This window comes from Apium graveolens, chromosome 6 (genome assembly GCF_009905375.1).
Source record: "Apium graveolens cultivar Ventura chromosome 6, ASM990537v1, whole genome shotgun sequence".
Taxonomy (NCBI): Eukaryota; Viridiplantae; Streptophyta; class Magnoliopsida; order Apiales; family Apiaceae; genus Apium; species Apium graveolens.
In genome coordinates, this window is record NC_133652.1 from 236,849,121 (window position 1) to 236,859,209 (window position 10,089).

Genomic DNA, 10,089 nt, shown 5'->3' on the forward strand with positions numbered 1-10,089 from the left:
TTATGTGCCGGTATGGAATTTCCCGCATCCTAGTCACTGATAATGGAACACAATTCAACAATGACGAATTCAAGAAGTATTGTGAGGAGAATGAAATTGAGTTACGATTCACCTCTGTGGCTCACCCGCAAGCCAATGGGCAAGCGAAGTGGCGAATCGAATAATCTTGGATGGACTAAAGAAGAGGATCGAGAAGTCAATGAATAACTGGGTGGATGAAATACTCCCTATACTATGGGCCTATAGGACTACCTGTAGAGTCACGACTGAAGCAACTCCCTTCATGTTAGCATATGGTGCAGAAACAGTTGTTCCTGTAGAGATATCACATTCCTCCCCCAGGATTCAAGCTTTCAATGCTGAGGAAAATGAAGAAGGGCAAAGGTTAGCCCTGGATCTAATTGATGAAGTACGAGATGAGGCACATGCGAAGATAGTGGAATATCAGAAAAAAGCTTCATTCTACTACAACCTAAGGGTTAAAGAAAGGTTCTTCAAACAATGTGACTTAGTCTTGAGGAAAGTGGAAGCTTCTGGCGTAGGGCAGAAAGGTAAACTTGCCCCAAATTGGGAAGGGTCGTACAAAGTCAAGAGCGTTCAGGGTAGAGGAACCTACAAGCTGGAGACTATGGATGGTTTTGAAGTCCCGAGAACTTGGCATGCCCAAAACCTGAAGATTTACTATGTGTAGAACAGTTAAAGTACGATTCTCACTTGTCAGTATGACAAGTAGGTTTAAAAGCACCTTGAAGCTTTGTTTGCTTATGATTTTTCTATATAAAAGATATGTTTAGATTTTATCAGGGTTAAACCCATTTCATGTAAGGTATCAAGAATACCAAGTTATAATATAAAGCCTTCGACTTAATCTTAGTTTATTAGATTGATCCATTGTGAAAGATAAAACCAAGTTATAAACTTGAGTTTGAAAAATCGAAAGAAAAAGTACGACGATACTTGGGCAAAATACGACTGAAAATAATAAAAGTCAATTACAAAGTTCAATATTGTCTAAGAAAGAAGGAATACATAAAAATTTAGGCCTTGGAAGGCCGGGATTCTTCGGAACCCCTATCCGAAGTCTCCTCAGATGTCTCTTCAGTCGGTCCCTCGGAAGTCCCCTCGGAAGTCTCCGCAGAGGTTCCTTCGGAACTATCTTCGGGCGCTTTGGATACTGCAGGAGACGCTGGCTTTGGAGGCTCTTCTACCCTGGCCTTCTTTATAATGGGCTCAGGCTCCTCCTCAGAAGAAGATTCCTCCTCTTCAGAGATGGATTCGAGCTCCTTCCTCTTTTGGCCTTGGCCTTGACTCCCCGATGAGCCGTCCTTGATCAAATCGGCGAGCTTATCTGTAATGCCCCCAAGTGCTGGAACTCGTACGGGACAAGGGAAGGAAGATTATTCAAGAACTTCTGGAAACTCGTCCTGAATAGCCTCCACAGCGGCGTCCCAGCCTTCCTTGTAGCTGACTGGATGAAGGAGGGCATCATGCTCCACCATTAAATCCTTGAACTCCTGAGTATCCATCCAGCCGTCAAAGGCCTTATCCTTTTGAGCCTTGAGGATAACATTCTCAGCCTGGGCCGTTTCCAAGTCAGAAGTTGATGAGGCGAGTTGGGCTTCAAGGGCCTCTATTCTTTGGTTGGCCTCCTCTAGCTTTTTGTTCGCATCCTCGAGGCCAACTTTCCAAGCCTTGGCTTGGTGAATCGCCCCTTGAAAATGGGCGTTCGCCTACAAGATACACAGAAAAAGTAAGAAATTGGAAAAATCAAAAAGGCAAAAAACTATGAATGGCAAAGGAAAAAGACGTACCGTCGCCAAAGCCTGAGCTCCGAAAAGCTCGTTAGCCTCCAAGTCCTGTTGAAGGACAAAGTCTTGATAGTCAACCGGGGAAATGGAATGCATAGACCATTCCTTGGCAAGCACCGTGTTGCCAACAATCGAATCCTTGCCCCAGATTCCCCAAGCAGGTTGGAAGAAATACCCTGGTTTTTGTTTGGTACATAAAACTTGGCTGGGGCCTTCCTCGCCTAGTTCATTTGCCTGGAGTAGGAACTCCGGGAAACGATCCCCAAGGCGCGGGTCTTTGAAGACCTTTCCAGCACGCTTCATCCTGGTCGTTTCCAGGTCTTTAGGCTTTGTAGCCTCCTCAATCTTCTCAGCCACTACAACAAATAAGATAAGTGAGTTGAGAAATTAACAAAGCAGAAAATGGCAGAAGTGAAGTCAACTAAAGAAGGAAGGAAACATACTCTTTTTAGGGACGGGAGAAAGGCCGCGTTCTACAAGAACGATCTCCCTGATAAGATCCCAAGAATGGGAAGTCCCATTATCTTGAGTAAGGAGGTTGAAAGCTCTGGTCTCCTCCTCAGACAAAACTATATCGTTAGGGCTCCCATCTACGGCTAGCCCAAAAGACGTGCGAAATAGGGTGCCCCAATCGCCACCCTCCCAAACGACGAACATAAAATCTTTCTTCCACCCCAAATTGTTGTCAAGGATGGACTTCCCGTTCACTATGTGGGGAACGGTTGGGCGCTGGTTTAAAGAAACCCACCCCGGATTCTTGTCAGGACTATTCTTGAACTGGAAAATCTTTCTGAAAACAGCAACAGAGGTAGGGACATTGTGCTTGGCGCATTACGACAAATAGCACAGAATCAACCTCCAAGAGTTAAGAGGGAGTTGGCAAGGGCTGATGCCCATATCAGCTAGCAAAACAGGGATGAATGGTTGAAATGGGAGTCTAATATCTGCCCTTAGAGTATCCCTGTAGACGCATAGTGCGTCTTTCCTCCACTGACAGGCCCTGTCGGCCGGACCTGCAAGAACTAGCTTGAAAGGATCCTTGATTTTGAAACAACCACTCAACTTGTCCAGCTCCTTTGGATCCCGCAAGGCACTGATATGGTCGTGCGCGTCTAGATGCGCATCTAATGGATACTCGTCCCCTCGGGTGTTGATCATATCAGTCAAGGAAGTGTACCTTGACCGAATGGGGAATTCATTGGACTTTCTGACCACATTCATCTTGGCCAAATGAGTCATTTTCTTATCAGCCATCTGAAAAAAAAGGGCACATAAGGAAACAATTTTAAACGCAAACTATGCAAAAACAAGCACAAGAACAAAAAGGGAGAAGTGTTACCTTTGGGGCTCAAAATGCTCCGACCTACTGTTATTTCTCTGAGATTCTTAACAGAAGAAAAAAGAAGGAGAATTTAGAAATGAGAAAGTGAGGAGCAATAGACTCTACTCACTCCTTTATATAGGAGAAAAAGTGAAGTTGAAGGGACAAAAAGCACAGTAAAGATAAAGGCCCAAAGAAGAAAGTCCAGAAATGGAACGTCCCAGAATACTCCAAAGAATTCCAAAGAAAATAAATAAAAATTCCCGAGAATTCTAAAGAAGGTGTTTTAATATATTAAAGCCCAGATTAATATGAAAGAGGCCCAATACGAGGCCCAAATCTAATTAGGATTTGGAAAAATAGAAGGCCCAAATCCAATTAAGATTTGGAAAAATAGAAGGCCCAAATCCAATTAGGATTTAGAAAATACAGGCCGAAATCAAAGCCCTAAAGAAGATATGGCCCAAACAAGGCCCAATCCAAATTAAATTAGAAGAAGGCCAAATAAGACCAGGATTGAGGTCGAAAACCAGGTCGTGAATTCTGTTCGAATTCTTTCGAACAGACACCTGAAAATTACGGGTATAATAGAACAAGATTGAGGTCGAATTCCAGGTCGAGAATTCTGTTCGAATTCTTTCGAACAAACACCCGAAAATTACGGGTATAATAGAACAGGATTGAGGTCGAATTCCAAGTCGAGAATTTTGTTCGAATTCTTTCGAACAGACACCCGAAAATTACGGGTATTATAGAACAGGATTGAGGTCGAAATCCAGACCATGATTGAGGTCGAATTCCTGAATCAAGCACAATATTTTCAAGAATAAGTGCAGAAACCTAGACTAAAATCCAGGTCGAAGGTTCGACTAGGATCCTGGTCGAAACCCAGGTCGAGAATCCTAGTTGAAACCTAACGACCAGGAAGCAAAGAAAGACACAAGTTTTGGACCAAAATTCGGGTCGAAGGTTCGACTAGGATCCTGGTCGAAACCCAGGTCGAGAATCCTAGTCGAAATCTAACGACCAGGAAGCAAAGAAAGACACAAGTTTTCGACCAAAATCCGGGTCGAAGGTTCGACTAGGATCCTGGTCGAAATCCAGGTCGTGAATCCTAGTCGAAACCTAACGACCAGGAAGCAAAGTAAGACACAAGTTTTCGACCAAAATCCAGGTCGAAGGTTCGACTAGGATCCTGGTCGAAATCCAGGTCGTGGATCCTAGTCGAAATCCTTCGACCAGGATTGGAAAGCTGGCCCAAAATTCGACTAGGATCCAGGTCAAAATTTCGACCAGGATCCTGGTCGAAAAAAGGCTGAAAATTTGAGAATATTTGTGAAAAATTGCCGAAAATTTGGAAAATCTCGGAAAAAGGGAAAATTCCTGAAAAATACCAGAAAATTCCTAAAAATAAGGATAAGGTAAGAAAATAGAGAGGGAAGTTTTTGAACGACCCTGAAGCCGCGTACAAGGCAAATCGTTGTAAACGTGTAGGTCGCTCCACACTTTACGCAAAACGATACCCTGAAAGGGAATGAACGAACTTAACTTTTGCGAAATCTTATACGGTTTCCCAAAAGTTGGGGGGCAAATGATAGGGATAAATAAATCCTGATTGTGTAATTAAATATTACAGTAATTATACATAATTTGGGATGCTAAGCCCAATAAGAAGATGTATGACATTCAGACCAAAAAGGTCAACACATTGATCAGGCCTGATGGACCAGATCAGGCCTGATGGAACAAAGAAGGCCCAAAAACCCTGAATATTAATTAATTAATAAGGGAAAAATCAACTATTGAAAAGAGTCCCAATGAGGACATAAATCCTTGCAGATTAGCCTTTAAGGGACCTAGAAGGATAAGGAATCAGTTTCCTACTATTTAGGACTCCAAAGTCCATTCTAATTCAGAGACTTGATCACCAGGTCTCCTATACCAAGTCCAATTCTAGGACCACCAACATCTATATAAGGGGTCTCACCCCATGTTTTACTTATAATAGTATAATATAGATATATAGATTGATATTATTTTTTTAAAATATTTTCTTTGATTTACTAATTATATTGTAATTTTATAATTTGAATTACTAAAACTAATTTTGAAAGTGTTTGATTTTTTACAATAGAGGTAAAAAAGAAGTTGAGTGCAATTAGATATTAAGTTGGATAAGAATTCATAGAGTTTATAGTTATATTAGATACTTGTTTTTTTTAAATAAAATTATATTTGTTTAAGTTTTATTTTGGAATGTGTTAACGTACTTTTTAGGAAGGTGTTAACCAACCGATCAAACGAAACCATGTTTCGTTTATATTAATATAATATAGATTTTATATTATTTAATAAATAATAAAAGACAAGAAAATGATTGACCGACAATGTTACCCTTAAAGTATCTCATTGCTGACATAATAATCCTTGAGGTTAAGGGCAATACGGGAATTTTTTTTATAAAAGGGTTAAAGCGAACAAATCTCGTACTTGAGGTTAAAATATATGACTTTTTTTAGGATTTTATGTGTACAATATGTCATATTTTAAGGGTTAAGCTATAATTAAACCGGGTTATAAGTTAAGGTACAATAAAAACAAACTTCCTTTCTAAGAAAATAATCATCACAAAAAATTGAAACAAGATATTCAAGAACCGATCTATTTGAATAATGAGTTAATCACAACCTTTAACTTTGCTTTATCATGTCATAGGAGAAAAGTATGTCATGCATTTGACTAAAGTACAGATATCTAGAACTTTTATGTTACAATAAATGCATTCTTCAATTTGTAGATAATGATGTTATGGTATGGTGTACTTGCAGGACTATAATATCTCAGGGCTTTCACCTCAAATAAAAGGCAATTTCAAAACTATAATTGGGGTAGTTGTAAAATCTCTACTCTCTCTAAGGGGACTTCGGAAATTTGAGCGGATACTTTTTTTTTAAAAAAAATATATATATGTATATACAACAAAGCAATTTAGTGAAAAAATCTCTTAAAGTCGGTTTGCCGTGAAAGGAATATTATCGGCGATGATTCATTAAAATAAAGAGGTGATATGAGTTTGTTTGAGAATCTGTGGCGAGAGATGCTAAATTTGATAGGACATGATTTTTTTAGTTAGTCTGCTTATCAAAATCCGTAAGTTGATTTAAAAGTTCTCAGCTGGAGTTACCAACTTTTGCCTACTTTTCTAAATATTTTAATATATGTATAATTTTATTTAAATTAAATATTTTATTTATTTTTAAATCATTAAATAATTATCATTGGAACAAAAACGTGATCTGTTAATAATATTTATGAGAGGGTTGCATTGCACTTTTTGGGCTTGCCCGTTGTTGCTTTGGAGGTTGAAGTCGTTCGTACTGGTTCGCTGTTCGCTTTGTTTTCGAGTGACCTTAACAATGGTGTCCCTTAAAAGAATTGACCTGCAAAAAAGATAAATTAAAATATATTGAATTTCCAAAATGATAACAAGAATTAAAACTATTGCGATCAGAAAGGACGCGACATTCCAAAATTTATTAACACCAACTTCTATGCAAGAGATGTAGGTTGCGGTGGGACCTGGTGGTGATGTGTACAAGTTGGAGTGGTTTAGAGTGGACCTCAAGTGGCCTTCTTCGCAGCTTTAAGTTTGAAAATTCTCTCCAAAACAAAAAGGTTGAGTAATCTACTCGATCACTTTTATAAGAAATAGTTAGGTTTTCTATTTTATTATATGCTAGCATTGTTCTAAATTACAGAAATCGATATTACTTGATAGAATAATTTTTCAGTAATTAATTAAATAATCAGTAATTAGTTGAATTGATTAATCAGACGTGTATAATAAAATATAAAAATAATTTAATTTATTATACTAAACATATCAATTTAAGAAAATAGTGCAATAATTAATCGGATTATAGAATTACATCGGCAGAGCATATTAAAATAATTAATTGGGTGATTAATTGATAAAATCGGTGATTTTTAAAACTGAGTATACGAAAGTTAAAATGTTAGTACAAGCTGATCTAGGCCGACTATGTTAGGGTTTAGTGGTTCAAGTTTAATTTTTAGGGTTATTTTTACTAAATTTTTTGATTTTTTATACCTGAAAATTAATATTTTAATTATTTAATCTTTTATTTATGATCATATAAATATGAATATAACTCAAGTTATGTTAAATTTATTAATTTTATAGAGGCATACAAACTTTTTTAATAGAGTCATTTTTTAAAATATAAATATTTATATTTTAAAATTTAAATAAAAAATTGCTAAAATTTAATAACTTGAGACAAGTGTGTCGCTGCCCCCTGCATTAATCCGCTCTTGGTACAACTTAAACGTCTCGACAGCAGTACTCAAAACATATTCTACATAAGTAAGACTAAACCAGAAAGTAGTATATATAGAGGACCCCTAACACTCCTCTCATTACTAATTTGTTGTGAGCCACCACTCTTTGGATTTCATTTCGCTCATTTTTCTGTTTCTGTCCTCTACTTTGTTTCCAGTTCATCAAAATGGCGCACACAATTTCCAAAACAAAGATATATCTCCCACCCAGGAGAGGGCAGATCAAAATCAAAATCTTCCGAAAAATTGCGAAATCAGTTGCCACTTTGATCGGTAGGGCTCGACTAAATGGCGAGTGTCTAGGCTCATCCTCAGTGACCCCATCGGAAATCTCAAGTGGATTCAACTCATTTCATGTCTCTCACAAACATTAGTAGATTCTCATATCCAGTGAATTTTTACTTTGTCTTGGTGGTCCTGATGCTGCTCAGCTGGTCCTGTGAACAGAGAATTACTATGTTTATTTTTTCATGTTTCTGTTTTCCTTTTCTGGGACCATGTATTTCATATTATACTGTTGTTGATGATTGATGTGATCTTAATTAAGGAATAGTTTCATATATTATCCTATAGAAAACTACTGCTCTTTTTGTTGTAAATCAGATTACCTTTTCCCCTTCGCATACCGCTTTCGCATTCTTTACCTTTTCTTTTAGTTAATTCACTTTCACTTTCTCATTCTATTTACCTTTAATGTTAATCTTTACCTTATAACAAATTAATCAGCAAGGCATGCATTTCAAAAATGTTCAAATTCTATGAATTTGGATGATAAATTCTCCGTTTTAAAATAAAAATTCCATTCAATATAAATGAAAGGTATAAAATATGTATAACGTATGAAAACAATCTGCGATTAATACATATAAATCAAACAAGTGTGTGCGTGAGTAAATAAAATCAAACAGAGAAAGAAAAAATATAAACGGAAGAGAGATCCTAGAGTCCAGTTGAAACTGTCTTCTTAAAGCCATTTCGCCTCTCACCGTATGTGCGAGTCGAAAGCCTCCCAGGATAAAAAGGGGTAGCGGCGGCGTTACGGATAACGAACACCTTCAGCGAGATTAAACGGGCACGAAACTATCACCGAGAGAGAGAGGTTGGGTTTGTGTTTAGGAAGACGGCTGTATATGTTGAGTGAGTGAACCCTAAACTCTATAACGAAATTATATAGGTTTAGAGAAACGTGTGCACTACTTCTCTTATTTAATTAAACGCGTTAATTAAATTTAATTCGATAGTCAATTATTACCCGTAATTGAATCGAATTATAACTGTCAAATCAATTCATATTCGTATTTATAAAATTAATACCGAATAATGAATATTTATTTAGAAACCCAAGCCCAGTGGAAATTAAATTAGCAAAACTAGTCTGTGATTATTCGGGCCAATTTTCTGATACATTCGTGTCCGCACGTCGCACACGCGGGCAAGCCTGAAGGCTTCGCAGGCCTCGGATTACCCCTCAAAATCCCACAATGTGCACCCCCTACGCGCGCACGTAGGAGATGGAGCAACAACTTACTAACACTATTAAACACTAATAAAGTGTTGTGCAATATAAAGCAATGGAAACCCCTTTTCCATTTCAATGTGGGATACAAGTTTTCCTTTCTACATTTCCACCTTCAAGTGACCAACTTTAGATGATCACATCTCATTCATCCCTTAACCATTTTGACTGTTTCAAAGTGCCTCAGAAAGCTCTCACGGAGGAGAACATACTCCAAGCGTCACCCACTCAATAACGGCTCAAAATGACTTGACAATGTGGGGCTCAATACCCATATTTTCCAACAATCCCCCACATGAATGAGATTGATATTTCAGTAGCACACACCAGACAAACAGACAAGGAGTTTGACTTGGTGATAGTTTCTTCGATCATATATAGCATACGATAGGTAGAGAATTCTCCGTGAACCTTCGCTCGAATAAGCATACCAACTTTACTGGTAGACAGTAGATGTGCTTGTCCTTGAACTGTTCGACCGTTTGTGTAAACGATGATATACTTATCACTATACCATTTCTGACTCGTTCAGCTCTCATGAGTATGTCCATTTTGGCCATGGAACATCGTCCTGGTTCTGCAGGAGTTTCTAAAGAATTATGCCTCGTCATTCTCCTTTGAAGCGGCCCCACTTATCTCCCACATAGATGATCTTTATCTTATAGAGTAACTCGCGTTTACTTAACTGAATTTCATGCGTTCACTCCTGAACTCCATGTATTCATCAAAGATCATTAAAAGCTCAAAACTTAACCTCGTACCTTACGGGTCTCACTGTTTCTTCATCATAGGAACAGGCCAGAGGTTATACCCACAGTGATTTGGTTATCATGATTTAGTTGTCCCATTGAACCAAGTTCTTGGGATCTCCAGTCAGCAATGGTGGGATGTCCACCATGATGTCGTTAAGCAATAACTCTTTGGTTAATGGATCCGCGATATTATCTTTTGACGGTATGTAGTCAATAGTGATAATTCTGGTTGAGATCAATTGTCTAATGGAACTATGTCATCGTCGTATATGATGAGACTTTCCATTATACATCGTGCTCTGTGCTCTGCCAATAGCGGATTGACTATCA